This window comes from Rhinoderma darwinii, chromosome 1 (genome assembly GCF_050947455.1).
Source record: "Rhinoderma darwinii isolate aRhiDar2 chromosome 1, aRhiDar2.hap1, whole genome shotgun sequence".
NCBI classification, from domain to species: Eukaryota; Metazoa; Chordata; class Amphibia; order Anura; family Rhinodermatidae; genus Rhinoderma; species Rhinoderma darwinii.
In genome coordinates, this window is record NC_134687.1 from 456,168,233 (window position 1) to 456,181,072 (window position 12,840).

The window sequence follows — 12,840 nt, forward strand, 5'->3', positions numbered from 1 at the left end:
TTTTTTCTGCAGCGCGTGGATGACATTTGTTCAAATTTCATTCACTTTGCTGCTTCCGTAATATATGCCGGAATTTCTGTATATTTCTGTAAATGTAAAATCTGGCCAAAAATTCCATAGCAAATATGTAACGTGTGCAGGAGGTCTAAAGTTATGGATTAATCAAGGTGAAATATTTAACCAAATCAGCAACCCAAGCTAATAAATGTTGCGTCTGCGATGTGAGGACGTGAGAAGGTGAGGACGTAAGCTCTTAAGTCAGGCACTGCTAAGCTACCACAGACCAGGCAAGTATAGTACAGGGTTGCCAACCTGATTTTTTATTTATTTTTTTGGGGCCAAATTATCCAGAAATCACAGGAAGCATTTTTTCACGGATAAAGTGGACAACAAAACTGAATTATTAAGATTATAGGTAATATAAGTTTATAGCTCAGACACAGTTATAAACACATAGGCAGCATTTAATGTGAATTATATAATTACTCACAATAACCGGCACAATTACCACCAGCTCCCCAAAAAACAATAGACACAACAATTTGTTTCTTTTTTACGGACACTGGAAAAAGACTTTTACTGACTATCCAGGAATTTACAGATGGTTGGCAATCCAGGTGTAGTACCTTAATTTTATTCTCCGTCTTCTGCATTTCCATATGAATTCTCTCAGCATGGACCACAAGGCTTTGTACATCCTCTCCAGCATCTATATGGGGGATTTGTGTATATAGTATAACACCTGAGGCAAGAGTATAATTTTCATAAGTGCAACTCTTGCAGCAAGAGGAACAGAAAAGTGCTTCCGACGAGCAATTTTACCCCTAATTTTTGGAACTAGTGAGCTGACATTCAGTACTAGGTAATCCGGTACTCGACATGGGAATTGATTTCCAAGTCTAGTGTAGTGTCTAGACATTATGCACCCTGTATAAGTGCAGCCCAATCATCTATTAGCACAAATGCTGATTTGGTCCAATTAATTTTAACTCCAGGGTATTTACTAAAATGTTTAATCCTTTTTATTATTATTTATTTTAAAGCGACATTAATTCCGGGGAGCTGCACATATGAAATATAGAAGTGTGTAAATACATAACTCGAGACCATAAAAACAACAAGTACAATAAACATGAGCTTACTGATTGACAGACTAGTAGGAGGGAGGACTCTGCCCGCAAGGGCTTACAGTCTACAGGGTAAGGAGGCAGAAAGTTGGGTAGAAGCTGTTCATCCGATAGTGCAGTGGTGGCAGAGTTATTGTAGGTTGTAAGGTTTTCTGGAGGTGTGGGTTTTCAGGTTGCTTTTGAAGGTTTAGATGGTGGGAAAGTGTCTGATGTATAGAGGTTCAAGAGCATGGGTGATGCACAGGAGAAATCTTGAAGGCGATGATGGGCAGATTTGTCGAAGAGCAGACAAAAAGGTCTTGTGAGGACCGGAGATTACGTATGGAGTATGGAGCAGTATTTGGAGATTAGAGCTCAGGATCCCGGCACTGAGACCCAAACTGATCAGAAAGTGGTGGCATATCGTTGCGATATGCCATTACTTTCTGTGATGGGAATAACCCATTAAATAACATGCTAGCAATTCTAGGAGAAAAAAAGGACATCCCTGGGTAGTGCCTTGTTATAAACAGACAGTATTTGAGGCTGCACCGTTTGTACTAACTAGCTTTGGCTCCACCATATAGCAATTTAATCCATTGTACTTTGTGTCAAACCCAAACTTACTCAAAAGTCAAGATGTAATTTCCTTTGATGCGGTCGAAAGCTTTGACCGCATCGAGGGTGCATAGGCTAAGCTTGCCAGCATTATCTGAGTCCACCTGTAGATTCTAAAACACCCTTCTGATGTTCTCAGCAGTTTTTCGGGCATAAATCTCGTCTGATCTGAACGGACCAGAGAAGAACATACCCTCGCCAACCTCAGTATCGGTACTCAATATCGTGTAATCTGAATAATATGGGGCGGTATGAGCCTCTATCCATTAGATGCTTGTCAGCTTTTAATAACAGCACTATCAGTGCCTCCTGCATAAAGACAGACAGAGAACCTTTTAAATATGAGTAGTTTAGAATGTCTAATAGGATAGGGAGGAGCAAATTTTTATATTTCTGCAGAATCTCCACAGGAATTCTGTCAGAGCCAGTTCTAACAACATTTTATTTTTCAGTTGTGGTGATAGGGTACTCCAGCGTCTCTATTTGTGACATTGTAGGTAGAGGAAGTTTATCTAAGGAGACAATTGTTTCTTCTACCATACAGCCACTTTCAAGCGAGTAAAACTCCTGATAAAAATTCAAAAACTCTTCTGCTATCAATTTGTGGCTGGAAATAATAGGACCCTCAGAGCTTTTAATAGCCCCGATCGCAGGATTTTCAGATGATAAAAGGCTCTGAAAAAAAAATAATTTTCTCTATGCATCCACCCCTCTGTGCGCGCTACAATTTTTAAAATAATTTTCAATAAAGTGGAAAATATTTCCTTTTAAACCCAAAGCTAGATCAAAACAGTTTTTCTGTTCTATTGTGATTCAATCGAGTGCCATCTTGAGAAGTACACTCTTACATCTAAAACAGCCAGGGCACACCGCCTACTCACAATTTTTCTGGGACTGCGTCTCCCTACGATTTTTAATTATATTACTCCAATAAAGATGGGAACAACGCTTCCTTTTTAACTTACAACTGGACTCAGCGCTGGATTACTTCCTCTGTTTTTTCCATTATATACCGCCAGCCGTAGCGGGAATCCGAGCGGAGAGTCAGGAGACGCACTTAACTGGTGAGCTGGAGGTTTCCTCCCTTTATTTTTTCTTCTCAGTATTTTTGAGACTATAAGACCAGGTTTTAGACAACAGAAAATAGGAAAACATGATGTCATATTTTACTACTTTTACAAAGAACAATATATTTTTTTGTTGTTCTGTTTCACCACATTCTGAGAGCCATAACTTTTCATAAATGTCAGATAGATGCGGGTCCCACCTCTGGGACCCGCACCTATCTCTAGAATGGGGTCACCTAAACCATGTTCTAGCTTTTTGTGCTCACGCTGCCTCCCGGACACTTCCGGATTGCATGGTCGGGAGTTACGGAAACAGTTTCAGTAACTCCCATAGTAGTAAATGGCACTTAGGGAAGCAGCGTAGCATGCAAGCTACTCTGTTTCCGTAACTACTATTCAGTTCTATGGGAGGCAGCGTGAGCACAAAAAGCTAGAACGGTGTTTAGGGGGCCCTGTTCTAGAGATAGGTGCGGGTCCCATAGGTGGAACACGCATCTATCTGACATTTATGACATATTCTGTGGATATGTCATAAATGTCCCTCATGGGAAAACCCCTTTAACTACGTAAACAGCCAGGAACAGCGTTATCGCTTTTCCTGGCCGTTAGAGCAGCATGTCAGCTGTAAAACACAGCCGACAACTGCAGGGTATCAAGTGTGCTCCGCGAGTGAGCCCGCTCCAAACATCACCCCTCCCCGCTCCATGATGTGCCGGCATGTCATGAGTCGGGAAGGGGTTAAGGAAGGGGTCAGGGGCGTCTGGCGCAGCTGGACCCCTTGACTGCCCACTATAAAACGCAGGGACTTTTTAGCAAGATTTATTCTTGCTAAAAACTGCATCTTATAGTCCGAAAAATACGGTATATAGTGCTGGTACATTTCCATGTTATGGGGGAGAGGTTTAACAGACAGTATTAATATATTTTAATATAGTTCTTCAGACAATATACATCATCAATTACAATATTCATTATAAGGAATGTGGTGATTATTATTATAGAACTATCACCAATTCACAGCAAAAGTATGTTGATGGTATTGTATAGAAAAAGTAGTAACAACCATGGCACCTGTAACCAAAAAACTCTTATCCCAGAAATGCTGCCATCGAATACATCTTCTGGAAAGCAGGCTAAGTAATCAAAACTTTTATTGCTTTTATGCAACTATCATACATACCGATATCAGGAAGAATGTTAAATGACAATGTAATAAATAGAAGCATTTGTTCTTTTCAAAATAAGTGAAAAAATTGATCTGCCTAATGTTAACTTCTATGTGTAAAAATGGCTGGAACGGTTATTGGGCGGGTGACATAAGTGGTTCAGTTACTTATCGCCCAGTTAATTAAAAGAGAACAAACAATCATCTATCAAGTCTGGCAGCGTGACATGAATGGGACGTACTGTGAGATCTCTGAAGGAACAGCCTCTTCACATCTACAAGGACACACAATGTGGGAAGCGGCCTTTAAAAAATAGCTACCGACTGACAGACAATTTGAATCTGTTGTTGTTTTCCAGGACACTGCAGCACATTTGCGAATGGATTTGATAGGTAAGGCCTGGTCAACATGTGAGGAGTGACGCTGAAATTCACCCATGGCCTGTCCACAGGAGGAAATGCACCATTAGCCAAAGTGTGTGAGGAAAATGAAAATAAAATGTGATGACAAGACAGCCATAGACATGTTCTGTATCAGCCCGTAATAGTAAGTTTCAAAATAAATACAACCCTTGTCATAAAGCAATAGGAAATCCTCACAATATGTCCAAATAAAGCTGAACTACTGGGTTCAAGGGGGTTGTTTGGGGCTAGAAAAACAGATTAACTTTTTTGCAGAAACAACGCCACTCTTTTCCATGGGCCTATGTCTGGTATTACAGCTCAGCCACGTTCAAATTAATTTGAATACATTTAATAGGGCTGGGGGTGATGCCAACATGTGAACCCTTGTGACTCTTATTGGCCAATAGGGCAAGTAGGTTGGGGTGCAATTCTTTTCACTGGCTTCCAATTAGCATTCTTTGTGTGGGATAGTGGGTGCAATTGGTAGATTTACTTTATGAGTTTTACAGTCTGTAACAAACAAAGTTCTTGGCTGTGGATATCTTGATCTGACAACTGCTATTTCTAACTACACCACTGCCCAATAAGGCTTCGTTCACATCTGCGTCAGGGTCCCGTTCTGATGTTCCGTCGGAGCTTCCCGTCAGAATGGGACCATGACTGAAACAAACGTAAATCATGGGTTTCCGTTTGCATCACTATTGATTTCAACGGTGACGGATCCAGTGGCTATGGTTTCCGTTTGTCTCAGTTGTGCAATGGTTCTGTTGTTTTGACTGAATGAATAGCGTAGTCGACTACAGTATTGATTGTCAAAACCTATGGTTTCCGTTTGTTTCAGTCAGTGTCCCGTTCTGACGGAAAGCTCAGATGGAACATCAGTACGGGATCCTGACACAGATGTGAACGAAGCCTTAGGCTGCATTTACATACCACCAACACAGACATTCAGCTAATTCATTAGAAAACCTTTGTCTCTGCTCTGCACTTAGAGATATTTTGCGACAATGGGAACAATCTTTAAAAGGTACTTTTACACCGGCTCGTTTGCTACTTTCACCAGGACCTAGTATGGGGACGATCGCTCATCCCCATATATTATCATCATGTCGGCAGCACGTCTCCCTGTTTACACAGGGCAATTATCGGGAACGAGCCTTCTTTGAATGTTCGTTTGCCCGATAATTGGCCCATGTAAAAGGGCCTTAACTCATTCCAACTGTAGCAGAAAAAATGCCATAATAAAAGTATATATTTGCATAGTATGATCGTATTTATGGACATATCACTTTGGACTGATGGAATACAGCAATTATTGTTATGGTTTGAAACTGGAGGATCATTGTGCATTACCCACTATATTAGTAGGGACATCTTGTTGTTAAACATCTGTAATGACCAATAGTATGCCAGACCATGGGCGTAATAGCAGCTGCTATGGGGCTCATAGGTTGAGGGGTCTCACCACTCAGGTGCAGATACATTGTTGCATTTTGTGGGGAATAACAAGTTTGTGGTTTTCTGCTATTTAGCACTACTATGTAGGTTCTCTGATATATGGCACTATTATACATACCTTAAATTACTAGCAGTGCTACTGTTTTAGTTTCCGATCACTAGGTGGTAGAAGCCCATCTCATTTTGCTATTAGACCCTATAAATTATAGTTACACCCCTGGGCCAGCCGATTGAATAATGCCTATAGGGATTGCCATTCTGACCTGTCACAAGAGCTATCTGAATTTGATCCTTTGACCAAGTTCTAAAGAATTTCAGAGCATTCCATAATATTGTATCCATACACGGATATTGATTGAATATGTGTATACACTTTGTCTGGAAAAGCACATGTGCTGCCTGGCTCCAGACAATCAAAAGTCAATGTGGTAGAGAATTGCAGTTTAATACAACCAGGCAGAGTCAAAATGACTGTCATTTTATGCAAAGTTCACCCACAGAATAACTTGTAAAAGACTAAAACCAAATTCACCTGTCAGGTTCCTGCCCAAGACCAGCATTTTAAATTGGGTATGCACTGAGTGCCCAACCAGCGCACAGCCTCACCTACTAAAAAGACATCCATTAACTAGCACAACATGTCCTATTCAGTTTATATTGTTATATTCAGTTTGACAGTGTTGCCTCACATGTTAAAAAGATTTGTTGACTGCTATAGCAATACAGGTACTGCAGAACGCAGCTGTTAAAAATTTCTAGCATCCAAAAATAAAGATTGATAGGTAGTAAGGCCAGGCTATAGGGAATAAAAAAAAAAGCACACTGTCTCCAAATGTTGTCACAGTGTTTCCTGTTACATGCTTAATAATTGCTACCTGTTATTGCTAAAATAAAGGAACTTGTTCCGTCAGGTCTGAGATAATGAGAACACTGTGTTTCCACACCTTGGATCTAATTATTCCAACAGTTGCGCACAACTATATACATGGAGAACAACTAGTTTATATAGAGACTGACTCAGATATGTAATGGTCTATGAAATTTTACAGTGTCATTACCCAGAGTAAAAAAAAAATTCTAAAAAGGAGTCTTTTTTTTTAAATGTGTAGGAAATAAAAAACAACTGCCTCATTCCACCACAAAAAAAAAAAACCCCAAAGAAACTATGGGTGACCATCTGATCTCACTTGTAGAACAGGGACTAATGGAGTCCTTAAAAAAACTCGTTCCCACCATAAAACGATATCATAATCAGACAATTGGCTGAGAATCAGAAAGTATATATTGGACTCTCGCAATTGGAAGCACCTCTATACGTGAATATTGGAGAAAAAAAAGGAATGTCTCTGTATGCCTATAGTCATAGAAAAAGAAAGATGGTGTAATTTGGTGCAGCAGGTCCTAATGACTATGAGAATGTGTAAACGTCCATAACCTGGCTTGTAAAGTGATCCATTCAATACTGAGACAAAAGCATTTCTTATTCTTCTTTTTTATTAATCAGATGGTGACACAGATTAAACAAAGGAACCAGCAGATTCTCTGGCCGGTGCATCTCAGAGAGTGAGTTTATACACAAGCCGTCATTCGCTGGGATCATAATCTGTTTCTATTCTAGAAGGTCTGATAACCATCTCTGAAAAGAGACACCACAACCTTGCCTGCATGGACCATGAGGACATCAGCATGCACAGTATCACTATTTATCCACAAGGTACAACTGCATCTATATATTTAACTGTGCACTTTCATATTCTTTGGTATTCTTTAAAATGTCCACCTTTAATGCAACAGTTGTCTGGAAGTCTTCACTCACTTTGACAGAATGACAAAAATCTTTCTTTGCTGCTTTAAATGTCTTCATTCTGTATGTGCAAATAAATATTGTACCATTAATTAAAGGATAAATAATGTCAGTGAAAACAAGTAGCTGAATAAACAAAGGGGTTATCCAGTCCCTAAAAATTGATGGCCTATCCTCAAGATAGGCCATCAATATCTAATCGGTCTAGGACCCCGTCGATCAGCTTTTTTTGAAGGGGCAGCAGCGCTCTTACGAGTGCTGCTTCCCCTTTATTCCGATCACTGCTCATATTGTGAATCGTCGACATAACAGTAGTGGCGATTGACAGTATTACAGCCTTCTTCCATTGAAGTTAATGGGTGAAGACTGTAATACAGTGAACCACCGCTACTGCTGTGTCGGTGATTCACAATACGAGCAGTAACCGGAAAGAAGGGGAAGTAGCGCTCGTAGGAGTGCTGCTGCCCCTTCACAACAGCTGATCGACAGAGACCCTGACGAATCAGATATTGATGGCCTATCCTTTTTTAATTTTTAGGGACTAGACAACCCAGTTAATGTTACTAAATGCCTGTTTACAGGTAAAAATAGTTGTTACCATTTGGTCATTTCTGAGCAATCATAGGCATCATTTTCTAGTGTAAGGCTAAGTTCACACTAGTGTTGTCTCCCGTTTAGGTTTCTTCCGTCAGAGGAAGGGATTACCGAAAATCCAAATGCAAAGCATTGCTTCCATTTGAATTAGCATTGATTGCAATGGTAATTTTTTTGTTTCAGTCGGATTCCTTCTGCCTCCGTTCCGCTAGGTTTGCGTTTTTTTCACGGGAGCAAAAGTGCTGCAGACTGCACTTTTGCTTCCGAGAAAATAACGGAAACCTAGCAGAATGGAAGCAAACGGAATCCAACTGAAACAAAAGAATTACCATTGAAATAAATGGTAATTCAAACGGAAGCAATGCTTTGCATTTGAATTTTCAGTTATCTCTTCCTCTCATGGAAGAGACCTGAACGGAAGATAACGCTAGAGTTAGCTTAGCCAATATGCATAAAACTTTTTACTTTTGCTCTAAATTGAACGTGCATATATAAAACTCATTCTTATCTTTAGCAGCATAGTAATGTCGGTTTGTCTGCCATTTATAAAACATATGCCATACATGCAGGACAACTACTAATCTCACCCAAAAATTACCTAACGTTTCCATTCGCCAATTGTATATCAACATTTGAGTAAATGATACTGACCCCTTCCCACTCCACAATAGTATTTTTCAGTAAGCTAGTCATTCACACGAATTTCTATACTTCACTGGCATAAAATGTGGTACCATGAGAATTTCATCTTCGTTTATAGGTGCGGAAATGTTGGAAAAGTGAGCAGCAGAAATGGGTCGTGGCCAGGAGGCGTGGTCATGGAGGTTTGGACCGATGTGACAGAAAAAGCCATGGTCCGTAAAGAGCTTACAACACATCAAAGGGATCGGATTGTTGAAAGGCATCAGTCAGGAGAAGGGTACCAAAGAATTTCCAAGGCATTAGATATTCCATGGAAAACAATGAAGACTGTCATCAAGAAGTGGATTACATTTGGCACAACAGTGACATTACCAAGAACTGGACGTCCCTCAAAACTTGATGAAAAGACAAGACGAAAATTGGTCCGGGAGTCTACCAAGAGGCCTACAGCAACATTAAAGGAGCTGCAGGACATTCTGGCAGGTACTGGTTGTGTAGTGCATGTGACAACAATCTCCCGTATTCTTCATATATCTGGGATGTGGGGTAGGGTGGCAAGACGGAAGCCTTTTCTAAAAAAAGAAAAATCCAAGCCCGGCTATGTTTTGCAAAGACCTACATCAAGTCTGCCAAAAGCATGTGGGAAAACGTGTTATGGTCTGATGAGACCAAGGTTGAACTTTTTGGCCATAATTCCAAAAGGTATGTTTTACGCAAAGCCATCACCAAAAGAACATCATACCCACAGTGAAGCATGGTGGAGGCAGCATTATGCTTTGGGTCTTTTTTTCTGCAACTGGAACTTTAGTCAAGGAGGGAATTATGAACAGCTCAAAATATAAGGCAATATTGGCACAAAACCTGCAGGCCTCTGCTGAAAAGCTGAAGAGGAATTTCACCTTTCAGAACGACAACGATCCAAAGCATATCTCCAAATCAACAAAAGAAAGGCTTCACTAGAAGAAGTTTTGTAATAGCCCAGCCAGAGCCCAGACCTGAATCCCATTGAAAATCTGTGGGGTGACCTGAAGAGGGCTGTACACAGGAGATGCCCTCGCAATCTGACAGATTTAGAGCGCTTTTCCAAGGAAGAGTGGGCAATAATTGCCAAGTCAAGATGTGCCATGATGATAAGACTTCTACCCAAAAAGACTGAATGCTGTCATAAAGTCAAAGGGTAATTCAACAAAGTATTAGTTTAAAGGTGTCCATATTTATGCAACCACATTATTTTTGTTATTTTTCTACCCTAAAAGATTTCAGTTTGTTTTTCAATACAATTGTACAGATTATAGGTGACATTAAAGGTGGAAGAAGTTCTGAAATTATTAATCTTGGACTGATTTTGTAACATGCCAAAAACCTGGGATTTTAACAGGGGTGTGTAAACTTTTTATTTCCACTGTAGACCTATACGTAATGGGTGAGTTTAATATAATATGTGGGTAGTTAGGTATGTATCCTTAAGCAATTATATATATAGTGTGGCAATCCAGTTAAACATTCTGGAGGGGGCATTTCTTTATTTAGAGCCCACTTTAACATTGTGTGTATTTGGAATATTGCAATTGTTTTGATTTGGTTAGAATACTTTTCCATGGCACGATACACTGCAACCCCCCCCCGGCATGTATATCTGTTGGCAGAACAGAGAAGCTGTTGTTAAAAAATCTTAATCCCACCCCTGGGTGTATGAAAAAAACGTTCCCTGCCTGGACAAACCCTTTAAGAACTAGTTATATTGTATTTACCCCACTTGAGAAAGGTACTTTATGGCCAGAACATTACATCCTCTGCAATAACTCTTGATAAGAGTGTAAAGGGGACACATATTTTAGTTTGTTGTTTATAAAGAGATCAGTTCCAGCTCTTTTTACAAATAATATACGGTAATAGTATATTATCCTTTATGAATAATATACTTTCACATAACTTTGATAAAATAGATTTCTAAAGTGTATATGAAGTACCTTTAATACACCTAGAGTATATATTCAGGCCACTAGTACTAACACTAATTTTTTTGTAACTATACTCTGGGATCTGTTCCCTTTATAAGATGCCCTAAGATCTCCTTCACACATTTTATCTGCCATTTTAAGCTAAATGAAAAAATGCCAGCGGTTTGTAAAATGTAACAGTGTTTTTTATTTACTAAATTTTTTAGTGCTTATTTTCTCTGGTGTTTTTGAATGCCTATAGAAAAGCCTATAGAAAAGCCTATAGGGAAAAACAGAAAAAAACGCCATACCCAGAGCATGCTGTGTTTTAAAAAGAACTTCACTGACCATAAAAAAGCAACAAAAAACGAAACAACAAACTTAATAGCAGTTGTATGTAGAGCCTCGTATATTTCACTATAGACTTTTAATGTAACATCTGACTGCATAAAAAATGTAGAAAATGTGCCGAAAATTTAAAAAAATGCAGCAAAACAGTGTGTGTGAATCCAGTAGTGGGTGCACCCACAATAATTTGTGATTTGGGGGCCAAAATGTAGTGTATTCTATATGCAGAAAAAGCCTCCCTCCTTCATCACATACTAAGGTCATGTAATCTGAATAACATACAAATGTAGAAAATTGTCTCTTAAGATATTAAAAGGATATTGTAAGGAAATTATGCGCAAGAAAATAAAATAAATATCAGTCAAGAATCTGTCTGTAAAACTGACCAATATACACGCTGTAGGAAAATCAGCAGAACGCAGCTCACTTTAAATAGCTCATGGCGTGAGTGAAAAGTACTGGCTTTTGTTTTCATTACAGTAAGAACTGGGACTCCCAAATCCCACCTGGAAATCACGCACACAGATCATAAGCTCAGATATCCAGGGGCTTGTGAAATCACTATACATGCTACTTGGCTAATGGAACGTACAATGTCAGATGTAATTTTTCAGATCTCCTTGTGGGGACGACATGCCAGGCTAGTGATATTAGGACACGGTTTCCTCAGGATGTCCTCTGTTATTTTTTATTGTACTAAAGGAGACAGTAAGCCTTTGATGGTGGCTAGGAGCGTGATGTGGGTTTCAAGAATATTTGGGAGCATAGCCGCAAATTACAGGCAGAAGTCCAAAAGTATTTTTGTTCTCAATCTGTTTCCTCCTGTACAGTAATAGAAATGATGCAGACTTCTGAGAGAGCCGCAGAAAGAGACATTAATCTATAGAAAGGTAGAATGTAATATAGCTAGCAACAAACTACTGATCTACTACGACCCACACAGGTAAACTAGCACTTGGATGCCAAATCATCATGGAAAGGTATCGTGCTTGTTCCTTGTAATGAATCATTAAGTATTAAATCAGAGTTACATCATCCTAGTCTTTAAATACACCCATTATGCCAAGCAATAAATACATGGGTGTTGATATGAAGGTGATATAAGTGAATCAATTGAGCCAGAAATGACCTAATCTGTATTGAAAAAAAAGAATAGCCTTAATTTAAAAAATATGTCATGAATCAGGTAGTTTGCACAAAGTCACTAGTAGCAGTTCAATGTGGAGAACCCGATCACTGAACAGTGGTGGTGCTACAGGTATATGACTTCGCAAACTGGTGCAAACTTCAAAAAGTTGAATGGTTGCCTAAGTCAACCTATCAAATCTCTATTGCTTCTTAAGGCTATGTTCACACAGAGTTTTTTTACGCGGAAACAGCGCCGCAAAACTCGTCAAAAACGGCCCGAAAATGCCTCCCATTGATTTCAATGGGAGGCGGAGGCATCTTTTTCTCGCGAGCGGTAAAACCGTCTCGCGGGAGAAAAAAGGGACATGCCCTCTTCGGGCGTTTACGCCTCTGACCTCCCATTGACATCAATGGGAGGCAGAGAGTGTATTTCGCAGCGTTTTATGCCTGCGGCGCTCAATGGCAGCGGGCGAAAAACGCCGTGAAAATCAGCGTGCAGGGAGAGGAAAATCTGCTTCAAACTTCCAAACGTACTTTTGAGGCAGAAATTCCGCCTGCAAAAAAC

General features: G+C 39.7%; 1 protein-coding gene across 1 annotated transcript in view; it reads right to left on the minus strand.

Annotated features, from left to right (window-relative positions):
• Positions 1-7,294: 7,294 nt before the first annotated feature.
• Positions 7,295-12,840, minus strand: part of TXNRD2 (thioredoxin reductase 2) — a 136,465-nt gene continuing 130,919 nt past the window's right edge. The window contains exon 18 of the mRNA XM_075832459.1: positions 7,295-7,684. The gene's annotated coding sequence lies outside the window, so the exon portion shown is untranslated. The remainder of the gene's footprint in view (positions 7,685-12,840) is intronic.